This window comes from Sebastes fasciatus, chromosome 12 (genome assembly GCF_043250625.1).
Source record: "Sebastes fasciatus isolate fSebFas1 chromosome 12, fSebFas1.pri, whole genome shotgun sequence".
NCBI lineage: Eukaryota > Metazoa > Chordata > Actinopteri > Perciformes > Sebastidae > Sebastes > Sebastes fasciatus.
In genome coordinates this window covers 19566748-19579341 of record NC_133806.1, presented here as the reverse complement: position 1 = coordinate 19579341, position 12594 = coordinate 19566748, and the positions used below count along the sequence as shown (strand labels likewise).

General features: G+C 41.6%; 1 protein-coding gene across 5 annotated transcripts in view; it reads right to left on the bottom strand.

Annotated features, from left to right (window-relative positions):
- fhod3b (formin homology 2 domain containing 3b) overlaps positions 1 to 12594 on the bottom strand; it is a 96799-nt gene that overhangs the window by 41764 nt on the left and 42441 nt on the right. The gene's annotated exons all lie outside the window — the stretch shown is intronic.

Here is a 12594-nt window from a genome sequence, read left to right as displayed (position 1 = left end):
GACAAGCAGCCTGGTTTTTCCCCTGTCATCTTTACATTCCCCTCAGGCTTTTACTGACAAGAACCTGACAGGGAAGTGATTCAACAGAGTGAAAGTGTTGTTTTTGATGCCTCACATTAATGTCCCATAGGGAGCAGCTGTTTTCTCCTCTTAAATTGCAATACACTGTCACGTTTTCTCAGCTGGAATAGCTACAGGGATGTAATGGTCTCGTAATTATAACAATCATAAAGGTAGTAGCGGAATTTTCTATAATCATCAGGAATGTGCTGAACTACCCATAGAAAACCTGCTGTGGGGCCTGGTACAGTCAGACAGGCCAGGACTTCACAGATGGCTGTGCTACTGCTGACAACTTTTAGAAGCAAATCCGTCTTGTGCTTCTTTGGGATACCTTCTGATTCTCTGTGTCAGTGCCAGCACATTCCAGTAATGCTGTTTTGTGTGAGTAATGGGTCACTTTTCATTGTATCTCCACATGCCAATCTCAACCCAAGACCCATCCCCACCACTCACTCCTAGACAGCTAAGAAATTATCCGGGAATTTTTTTTTTTGTCTGCCCATAAAGTCATTAAGCGTTCTCATTTTCCATCTGCAAACACATCTTACATGCTCAGCTACTCATCTGTTCGCATGCCTTTGTTTCCAGAAAGTGCCATAAAATGTAAAGGATGACTACCACGGTTCATGCTTTGCGCCGCAGGCGGAACACATAAACCACATCCAAAGCACAGCCAGGAAATCCCGCACACACCGCTGTAAATTAAACTGTGTTTGCTGTCAGACAAGAAGCTGAAGGGGAGGATCCCTAGCATCGCATTGGTGATAGTCTATAAAACTTAGTTACTCATACAATGCACAATCAAATCAAAACTTCACATGTGGGATGCAGAGATGCTAAGGTTAAAGAGAATACAGTATGGGAGGAAACCATGGAACATTTGCTACCAAGCTGGGAGGAAACAGCAAAAAAAAACACATCACCCACATCACACACAACCCCTACTGTTGCAACTAGAAAGCTAACATAAGTAAAAATGAAAAACATTGAGAGTTCAGAACATGTGGTACATGATCTTAACATTTGACCTGCTCAATGCCAAAGCTTTATTTTGGTCATGATACAACCAATAACCCCGTTTCCTCTCACGCTGGCACGCTCACAAGTGTGGGCGAAGCTCAGTGTGGAATGGATTAACTTCCCTCCCTGGAGAACACTACAGGTGGATTCTGGGCTGGATGTGTTTCTGTGTAGCCTTTGCCGGAATAAAGGTCAGTGTGTGTTGCAAAGTTCTGATCTGATCAAAACTGGACCTTAAGAGTGGACTTCAGTCCCAAGCCAGCGCCCTGCCCATGTCTGCATTTAGCCCCGTCTGAGAGAGCCCAGAGCCCGGAGCCCGTTCCACTGGTCAGTAAAGGCCACAGACTCTGTGAGAGGTGACGGCGGTCAGACTGAGCTCAGGCAAACTGTAGCCATCTGTGAGACCACAGTCTCGTGTTTGCCAGCACCGCCACATCACTGCCTGCCATGTGTAAGGATAAAGGGGACGCATCTTTCATTTTCGTCCCTTGGTATTTTCATGAGAAGCCCTCGAGTTTACAGTATGCGTAATGGCCCTATGCAGTCACGAAACAGAGCAGCACAACAACATCAACAGTGCTTCCTTCCTTCTCATTTTTTCCCTTTTCTCCTTTCTCACACTGTAAGGGAAACCTTCTGTTCCAACCTTTATGAAGAGAAAGCACAAGTAATTAAGGTGGAAGACCTCCCAACATGTGCATCGGCTTGTAACATGCTACTTTGTGGACTGGGGTTACTTTTTGCTCTTTTTTATATCCCTCTCTCCCTGAACAAAAACACAAGGTGAATGATGGGTCAATAAAAGCAGATTATAGCGCTCAGGTGGAAAACATTAAGCGGGAATGCAGGTAAGAATGAGATCACTTTCAACGTGTTTGGGTTTCGAGTGCAACCGAAAAGTGGATCAAGGCAATTATACGGACAATGTGTGTGGGTGTACATGAACATGCACCGCACACACTCACACAGGCAGTTTACAAAGTGCACAGAGGAATAGAGACATTAATTAATTTGTTCCTGTTGCCTGGAGTTTATTCAAATGCTTTGGAAGTTGTGATGGAAGACATATGGAGATGATGGTTTAGATTAGAGTAAACCGAGTCGGCCCACACAGACTACAGAAGCCTCTGTCATTGGGAGCAGGCCTCACAGGAAGGCCTGGATGGACCCACGGGGCGTGAAAGTCTCTAAGCAGACACATAGCTAAGGCATGGGACAAGATCAAAATAGCTAATAAATCTGGGCTCAATCTAGTGAGGAGAATAGAGTTAACACACAGCGCAGGAATGTACAAATTCCAGTCAAATGTGTGCTGCCTTTTTGCAAACATTGAGGCTCACAATAAAACATACATGGACACACACACGTTATGTAAATGACAGTGTTAGGAACATGCAAATAAACCACGCTAATTCTTTGTGATTCGATTTCCTTCGCGGATGTTGTACCTGGACTTCCTCTGCACATTGTGCTGGAGAGCACGGTGTCTAAAATCTCACGGGAGCAGTGAGGGGATCAGGTTTCTGGGCTGCGACACTCTATCCTGGCAGGGACATTTGATACCGAGGCATACCACAGCTTAGATCCAATAAACACAAAACCTGGCCCTCGGAGCTCAACGGCGCTCATTGTCCCCTCCCATGGAAACGGGGAAATTGGATTGTTGTGTTTATTGATGTGTTTACACAAAACTTTCAGTGAAAGTTTATGCTTTTGTCAGTCACAATAATTCTTCTGGAAGGCAGCAGTGGCATTTGTCTTTAAAGCTTGAGGGTGGTTAGCTCGGAGCAAAACCCTATTGTTAAGCCTCATTTCATTATTCTTGAGAGGTGGAAAATGTTCTGCAGAGCACTTAAAGGGCATCGCAAGCTAATTATCTCCTGGTAAGTCTCTTCAATAAAATGCACGCTAACCAGCCGTCAAGATGCTATCTGACGCTGTCAGATAGAAACAGTAGAGGAAAGCGAGGGTGGAATCTGCAGAATTCCAGACGAGGAGAGAGACATGACAGCAAGGCCAACGTGAGGACAGACAAATCTTTCATTAGTGCCTGCCTGTCTAATGACTCATTCCTTAGCTACCAGGTGGGGTGACCCTCACTACACCCCCCCAGTAAACACCCCCCTTTTCTTCCCTCTGCGTTTTTTTGTAGCCCACTGCCCCCCTTTCATCTCCTCAGCAGGGCTTCCCCACACTCGCCACCACTGACACAGATAGGTAGTGGAGCGGAGAGCAGGGTAAAGGAGGCATGTACTGATTCAGCAGACCAGACAAAAGCCTGACACAGATATAAACTAGGGGATCGACAACTGAAGTGGGTCTTTTTGGGACAGCTGTAACACAGTTAAAGCAAGTTGCTGAAGTCATGGCAACTGCTGACAGGCTATTAAATAGGTGTTATCAGTCGCTATAAGCCCCCATAGATGTGGGTCAATAGGGGCCTACTATACCCACTATAGGTTTTACCATCTATTCACATGGTAGATCACCGAAATAAGGTATAAAAGAACACGACAGCTTCCTCTAGCAACCGTAGTAATTATGACAGGAGTGGAAGTCAGGCGCTGTAGTATAGGCAGTGTGAAACAAAAACACAAACACAGAGACTCAAGTTTGCGTCCCATGTGAAACCAACAATGTGTAGTTGTCTTTGTGTTCATAGTTATTTTAACCCAAAACACAATGTTTTTCCCCTAAACTTCACTAAGTGCTTTTTTTCCTAAACCTAAAGAAGCTGTAGTTTTGTTGCCTAAACCTAAAGAAGTCTTTTTGTTTGTGTCCAAAACGTGACGTTTCATTCAGTTTTGCACACATGTTAGAAATGTGTTGCTTTTAAGTTTCACTTTCACTTTTACTGCGTAGTAGGCGTACTAGGCCCCCACATCTATGGTGCTTATAGCGACTGATAATGCCTATTTAATAGCCTGATGACTGTCACATCGGGTGACTGCTGACAGGTGAAGCTGGTTGCTAGTATTATTTCTGTGACTCTGCAGGTGAACGCTCCTCTAATAATCTCATAAGTTTGGAAAGAGTTTGGGCCGAGGCCATTCCCCATGTGTTGCTTGGCAGCTGCTTCAGTCAAACAGTTTTTCTTACTGCAGTAAAAAAAAAACAGCCATAGATGCAGGACCAGATGCTTAAAGAGCATGATTTTAAATCTATGTCGATATATTCACATGTGCGCACATATAGTTATTTTTTTATTTGGGGATTTTTATCTTTTTATCTATAAAAGACAGGTCCACACAGCCAATTTCTCAATTTAAACTTTATGATCCTTAAAATCAAAAACATTTCACTTCACATACTGCAGTTAATTGAGAATTTTGAGGGTTTTTCTTCTACACTAAAGTAGCGTTACATTCTCAACAATGACCTCAGTGACTCTCGGCTAACCCACTTCATCCCCCTCTTCCTCTCTCACTGCACTTGGTGGTCTGTCAGCCTCTCTGACTTACTCTGCTCCCTCCTATTCTTAACAACCTGACACGTGGGGAAATGCACCAGTGCAAACTCTGTCCAATAAACACAGTTGTGCTGAGACCACATCTATTTCAGATTCTGCTCTCGGAATAGGAAGCAGACCGATGTGGAAGCACACACATCTGTGACAGTACACCATCTCATTTCCATACTGGCCACACTGCGACTGTACTTAATGGAAAGGAGATGGAAAAACGCTCTCCCATCTTACAGTCTTTTTGTCAAAGACACCTAGTTTGTGCACATGTGGGACCCATTGCAATCTCCCTCCAATTCCTTTTTTTTTTTTTTTTACAATTTCTGCGATGTGTTTCCCCCTCAGTGAGGAAGAAGAGGACCTCTGGCACTTGTCTGTCAGTGGTTTATGTAAGGACAGAATCTAGTTAACCTGACATCCAGTCTAATAAGAGCAGCCCCCTGTCATCAGTGTTGCTCCCAACCCATAATGACCTAAGGTAATTACTTCCACCAGTCAGAGACAGATGGACACTTGGAAACACACTTGACAGGGAAGAGAAGTCCAGTGAAAACCATGTACCTCTGAATTTGGAGATTTTGAATTTTTCACAAAAATTGAATCAAATTAAATTAATTAAGTGTTCCATATGACACAAACAAACGTTTCCTACCTCTTAGGTTAAATACACCATCTAAACACCCATTGGAAAAAGCAGAAAACAGGGCTGTTGTTGTAGCCAAGCGGCAAACTCCGGTGTTGAGAAATGAAGCCAGCGCGGAAGTGCTAAAAGCTGCAGTTCTTCAAATGGCCACTTGAGGCTGGCTCCAAAAGCGAGTCAATCCCCCATAGACCCCCATGTTAAAATGCACAACAGTACAACATAAACATGTTTACAGCCTGGTACCAAAAAATGGGTTTGGTCTCTATAGCTAATATCTCCCATTTAAAATATATTAAGGCTTAAAGTTAAGCATAATTTAGGACGTGGCCGCTTTGAGTGACGGGTGGGTGCCGTACCAGATTGCTAGCTGCCAGCTGTCACCTCTTTGCCCATTCTTGGACCAGCCGTGAGTTAGATTGCCAAGATGGCAACGGCTGGAGCCACCCACTTTGAGCTTCACCATGGCGCTTCATAAACCTATGCGTTACATCGGAGACTCGTCCATATTACCCAAATCTCACAAAGGGAAAATGCAGTATTTACTACATTTGAAAGCATATGGAAACTAACTTAACTGAACAAAATGAAGCCTGGACTGAAAACCTGTAAGAACAGGGCTCTGAGTTTTTCTACAATTAAAGCAAAGGATTGTACAAGTATGGACAATCCTCACAGAGCTATTACGACATAAAACAACAAAAAGACCAAGCTCACTTTCTCTCGCATACTGTGCAATATCTTCAAACACTACTCACTTCTTGGCTGTGTGAACTTTATGCCATTATCTTTGATCCACATCCACAATCAGACTGGCACAGACGTTACCTACAGTACAGTACAATCATCAAACAAGCTAGCGCATGAGTTGGTTTTTATAGCGTGTGTGAGCTATCCCTCTTGGATCTGGCCTTCAAGGTCTTAGTCATAGCGCAGAGATTTCTAATGAATCCATGGAGGATGACAATGAGGAATGAGCTCCGTCAAAACGCTGTCCAGCTTTAAGGGTGGACATAAAACGGAGCACAACTGATGCTCTGTAGTGATCTGTGATCACGAACACACATGTTAGACTACCCTGGTGTTGCATGAGTGCCCTGTCATGTCAGATTCTTGCACCTTGGCACTCGCTTCGCTGTGCCAAGCTGGAGTATGAGGTGTGATCTGACTGCTGACAGGTGGCAGAGCTTGGGGAAAGGTCAAGTCAGCACTATTATTGACAGCCCAAGAGGCAAGGTACAATGGACTTATATGACAAGCATACTGTAATTAGAAAGGCATGATATTCACGCTTATTATAGACTTAGATCTGACATTGTAAATATTAAATATGAGAATTACATTCCAATCCAAATAGTTTAAAAGACTTGATTGATTTCTCATGGATCAGAGGAGACAGTTTCAATTATCTCTGTTGTCGAGGAGGTGTTTTGTTTGGATAACGCTTGATTCTGAGGTGTCATTGAAATGAATATAATCCGTGCTTGGCACAGACAGCCAAAGGACTGAAAGACATGTTTTGTCCTCTGGGGCCAACCTGTTTGCCCAACTGGAACAAATGCACAATCAACATGACTGACTGCCCTCTCTTCAAAGTCCTATTTAACGACGCCAAATGACTGATGTGTTTGCTGTTTTATTCCTCATGGATCATATCGGAAATTTCTCACTCATGTTAGCGCTGGCAGATAAGGATTCAACATTTGCTTGGTAAGCCAAATGAGTACAGTCAACGACCGCCTATTGGCATAATAAAAAGTTGTTTTTTCTTTTTTCGAGTGGGCCTTGATTGAACTCCTTTTCGCTGTCTGATTTATACAAACTAATGGTGGATATTAGACAAGCACTGTTGCTCAACATGTACTTCAACTCCTGGCATGAAAATGTGATTTCTACAGCTACATTTTTACACCTCAATACGAAGCACGAATGCTATCAGAGGCACGCTAAAGAGAACACAATGCGTGTTTGTCTCTGCTGTACAGTGCTAAGAATAATTGAGCGATATCTCAAATGTTCAAGCATGTCGTCCTCCCTTACTGTCACCTTATTGGGAAGGGTCAACTGTCATTTTTCTCTAGTGTCACTGGGCCTCATAGCACCCCTGACATACTTGGACTGGTCTAAATAAATGCGGTTAAACAGTGCCCCTGGATCACTGTACCACACCGGGCCTGTCTCGGAGAGGAAAGCTCAAATCCATCATCTCTGACACACTCACACACACACACACACACACACACACACAGCAGACATTAATCCATATCATGATGAAAGGAGCGACTCCTCAAATTTGAGATAAAACACAATAATACTCCTTTGATTGATACGAGTGCCCTTTGTGATCTCATGTTACTCAGGGAAAAAATCAACAAGAGATGGGCCAGTACATTGCAGCAGGCTCCTCGTCTACATTTTTCAGCAATACGCTGGGCCTCTTCCTCATCATTCATCGGTCACGTGTGAGGGTATCTACTGCATTTTCCAAACAGTGCTGTTCAACTGTGCGGAGGAAACCGAGGCCTTTCTACCATGCATATGGCCTGTATTGTTGAGTTTAGTTTGCAGTTATGGTGATGAAAAACAGTTTAGAGTAAAAGCATGAGTTTCCTAAATTAACTGCGAGTCACAGAATATTGAGGACATATTTCATATGACTAGCAAATCTCATTTCTCTTGAACTGAAAGAGAACAGCAAAGCCATCTGCTGTTGCAGATCATAGCTACATTTAAAACAAGAGACAGAGTTATGGTGCCTTAGTTATTAGTTTCTCAGTTTGACAACCTGACCTATGTCTTCCCAGAATGACTATTTTGAAAAATATGCCTGCTTGGAAAATTAAACAAGCTCCATATCTTCAATACAAAACAAAAGGGAAAATTACTGCCTCAATGAAAAGTGAGACGGGAGAAAGGTCTGCTTTACCAGCAACCGCTGCCTACTTTGAAGAGAGACATACCTGGCTTTCAGCAAACATGCCCTGGCAATATAAATCAAACTAAGAGATTTTTTTGAAAACCACCATTAAGAGCCAGTCATGCATCCCTATAGCATGACAGTGTCAAGGGTGGAGAGGGATCGGCTGGCACACCTACAGCACCCTCCATTTCTGATGGGATAAAAAGGCGTTTTGGCTCGCAGCACTTCAGAGGATCAGCCGTCTTTTGGCAAGAAAGAATGCAAAGTGTTCTCTTACCTTATTTAGCCAAAGCCAGCCATCACATTACAGAGCGTGCGATGGGAAAAAAAGGCAGAGACGTAGCCAAGATTATGATCCAAAGCTATAAAAAACAATGTCAACAAAACATACCTTAAAGTAATGAAAAGATATTTGTGGTATGAGGATGACAAGAGGTGTGCCCAGTACCAACACTCACATTATTTAGGGAGGAACCACATGCCGTGGGATAAGAGAGTCTCCATAACATTTATTTTGTAGGAAAGGGATGGGGTGGATATACGGCACCTCTTGAGAGTTATTCAAAGGCTAATTCCAGATTAATGCAATCTGCTACTAAGTGAGCATGAATCTGACATTGTCAAACATGACAAGACACAGAATGAGAGGTTTACCTTGGCCACTTTCTTATTAGATTAGATTCCAACACTAATGGCTAAAACAGCCTCGCTCACACTACTGACATGCTCTGATATACAACGATTATTATCTTATTGCTCTATTTTTTACACTGGCACCAAGTCTCCATTATTTTTCTGTGTGTGTGTGTGTGTGTTTTATCATGGGAGTGTTTGTGTGTCTCCCAGGATGATAGAGGTAAGCGATTCCTGGCAGTCTTTACAAGTACTGACATATGTGACCGGGAACGAGACATGTTACAGTAAATAAAATGAAAGAGAAATTATTCATTAAATCCTCGACAGACATGGCAAATGAAATGTATTCTAGCTTAGTTATACATTCGTTATAGTTTATGACTGATTTGTGTTAAGTGGGTGCCGCTACCATCCTAACCCCTAGAGGTCTCTGCCTGGTATTTTTCCAAGCTTTACTGCTTGCATGAGAAGTAGAGTTAACAGGTTTAACTATCCCAACAAGACGGGAGGCCAGTGTAATAAAGCCGGAGGGGAAAAAAAAGAGAGAAGGACCTTGCTCTCTCAGCGCAGTAGGGGGTGAGATTTACGCATGGTTGGATCTATATCTATGGAGACACAAATGTGAAAAAAAGCTCTTGCATAATTTCGGTCAATGTGATGACATTGTGGTGTTGGTATTTCACCCCCTTCCCCTCAAAAAAGTAAAGCCAAAAATATTGACTAGCTAATATTGGCTTGGATACCGGTACATACGTACGATGGCATATATCCAAATAAAAAAATGCAGTACATTGATGTTTTATAGGCTGCATGTTATGTATTTGACCCTTATTTTTCTTATTCTAAGTTAAATACAATATCTTAAGAGCTTTAATTTCCAGTACTTTTGGAAACGTACTGCTATATTTACTTTGATAATATTACAGTTTATTGTCACAACTCTGGATGGATTTTGCAGTTAATTATGTTAAAGATACTGCGAAACCCCTACTAGCTCCCCAAACTGGCTGCATTGTGTTGTTGTACTATTCCCAGAACAAATTCACTGAATAACAATGGTATAACACAAAAAAACTTGGCTCAGATAAGCAATAAAAGATGGCTGGTTTGGACATTTTTTACACGGTGCATGACCACACATACCTTTGCAGTATGGTTTGCATGAGGCTGTGGCTGTACTGCAGGGTGTAGCCTTGATGCCTTTCAAAACAGTGGATTTCATAGTTGGGAGAACTTCTTTTTTTTCTTTTTTGCCCCACTGGGCTTGTTATACAGAGACCGTGATGGATTGTAAATCTTAGAGCTCACCTCATTTGTCTTTCATCTTGATTGACCATGGCCTACCCGTAAAATCAGCCAGATTTAAGAGCCAAATCGTGAAAATAATATTTATGATTTCGCACGACCCACATATACGCCTGTTCATCTACCCTCCACCTCCTAAAAAAGGCAAAGAAAAATGCAATAATGATGAGTTTAGGTGGTGGTGGTGGTGGGGGGGTGGGTACTTTCTGCCTGAGACAAGATTTCAACAGGCAACAGCCCTGCTTGATCGCACCGTAACAAGTTCAGACACCTTAGCCTAACGCTCTGGTACCAGATTCAAGCCGTTTGATGTTTTCACATTAAGCAACTCCATTCCTCTGGTACTCACCCCTCTTTCGCACCCCTCCCACTTCCACCCTGTATTGACTCTGTGCCAGTTTCACCAAAACCTTTTCAAGCACACCTGGTAGTGTTTAGGCTCAAGCACTGCATAAAGCTCCTGAGAGCTGCTGCAGAGGACAGGACGAACTTGACAAAAAAGATGCTCTCAATAACATCTATGCTTTACACTGTATTTCATAGTGGACATAGATGTGTGTAAGTGAATACACTCGACATTGCATGCTTTAAAAATGTTTAATCCATAGTTAAGGGCGATTAATCTCGAATTAATCGCACATTTTTCATCTGTAAATATACCTTAAAGGGAGATTTGTAAGGTAATTAATACTAATATGCTTGCTTTATGCAAATGTATATATATTTATTATTGAAAATCAATTAACAACACAAAACAAGGACACAAATTTTGTTTTTTTGTAGGTAATTTAGTAAGTTTGGATTGTATTTAGCCTTCTTCGCGACAAGATAGGTACTGACATAGCTGGTACAAATGGATTCCTTAGGTTTTCTAGTTTCATATGATGCCAGTATCTTCACTCTAGCTTTAAAACTGAGCGCGCTACAACTTAAATCATCATTAAATCAAATTTGCGTTAACGTGTTATTATCGTGTTAACTATGACAGCCTTAGTAGGAATGCAGATCTATTATTTTTTTCTATTTTACAGAGCTTCTGTTAGAAATAATAGTCCTAAAATAGATTTGACCCACATTCAGAAGGTAGTGTTTTGTGACAAAGATGAACAGGAGTTGGTCATTACAGAGCAAGGGTAAGGATCTAATAAAATGTTGCCACACCTGCTGAGGAGTGTTTGAGAGTCAAAGTACTTTACCATAGGTGGAGTCAGGATGGGATTGTGTGTGTATATGTGTGCAGCATGGGGTCACATTTACCAGCTGCTGTATCAAAGGCTTAATGGATGGTGTAATTTTACTGATTTAGATCAAATTTCACCATTCAGGAGCTTTTAAAGAGTCTTATTGCAGATTCCAGGAACCTCCCTCGCTGTGTAAGGCTATTACCAGCAGGTATACAATAGATACTGGAAGAAACACAACTTTTTGATCCATGTGTGTAATCCGTACAAATGTGCTCATGTTCTCGAAAAGTCCTCTCTGTTCTCCAGGCTGCGGTGGGTGTCTGACTGGACTATGCTTGGCTCTGATCTGGTTCAGATAAATGTGGAACTTTGGAAATGCTGGACCAAGCCAGCTGGATTCCATAAAGGCCTCAAAGCGGCCTTTGCACTCTCTGTAAAAGCCACGGGATTTAACCAGCGGACAACGTAACCTCTATATATTCTAAATATTACATGATTAGAAAGAGGGGAGGTTAGATAAGCAGGGCAGAATATACCACACAATTACAGACTTACAAACACAAGCTGTGTTTGGACTGAGAACAATGGCGGCTTGTAAGTGAATGCTATGATTTGCATACTATTGAAGTATGAAGAGGAAGAAAGAACACATTTTGCTCAATGAATAAAACAAACATTGAAACCTTTTTAATGGCATCCAGAGGGGGAAACAGACATGTTTGTTTACAATGTCCTGGTAATGGCTGTGCTATTTAATTTGGTCTCATTCAAGTGGACTGTTGTTGATATGTTTGATCATGGGTGGGAAGGATGTGATTTTTTGTTTTTTTCTAATATTGCTTTTCTACATTTTCCATGAATGGATGGAGAGAGGGTTTGATGACTGTACTATAATGCACCACATTACTACCAGCTTACACACGTTGTAGACTTGCTCATTTTAAAATGAAAGCATCAAAATTATTTGGAACTCGGCTTGGTTACGATTTAATATTTTAATAATAAATCAATCAATCAATTTAATAAATTCATATCTTTATATTTATTAGTCATATTTTGTTTTACAAAGTTAGGAAAGTAATGTTTAAGTCAAGCCTGATGTTGCCTTACACATAAATGAATGATCCCTGTCACTTCCAGACAGTGAAACATACAGCTTATCAATAAAACACTGGTATTGGATCTGTATCTTTGATGTTGGATGTTACAGGGACTGTGATAAATGCGAATTCAGAAAAGGTTAATTTTCTTTTATTCAGATTTTATGCATATGTTGGTGTGTGATTTAAACTATGACTGTTTTACTAAAATTATATATAAAAAAATCACAATATATCACCTTGCTTACAGTATCAATAAATCG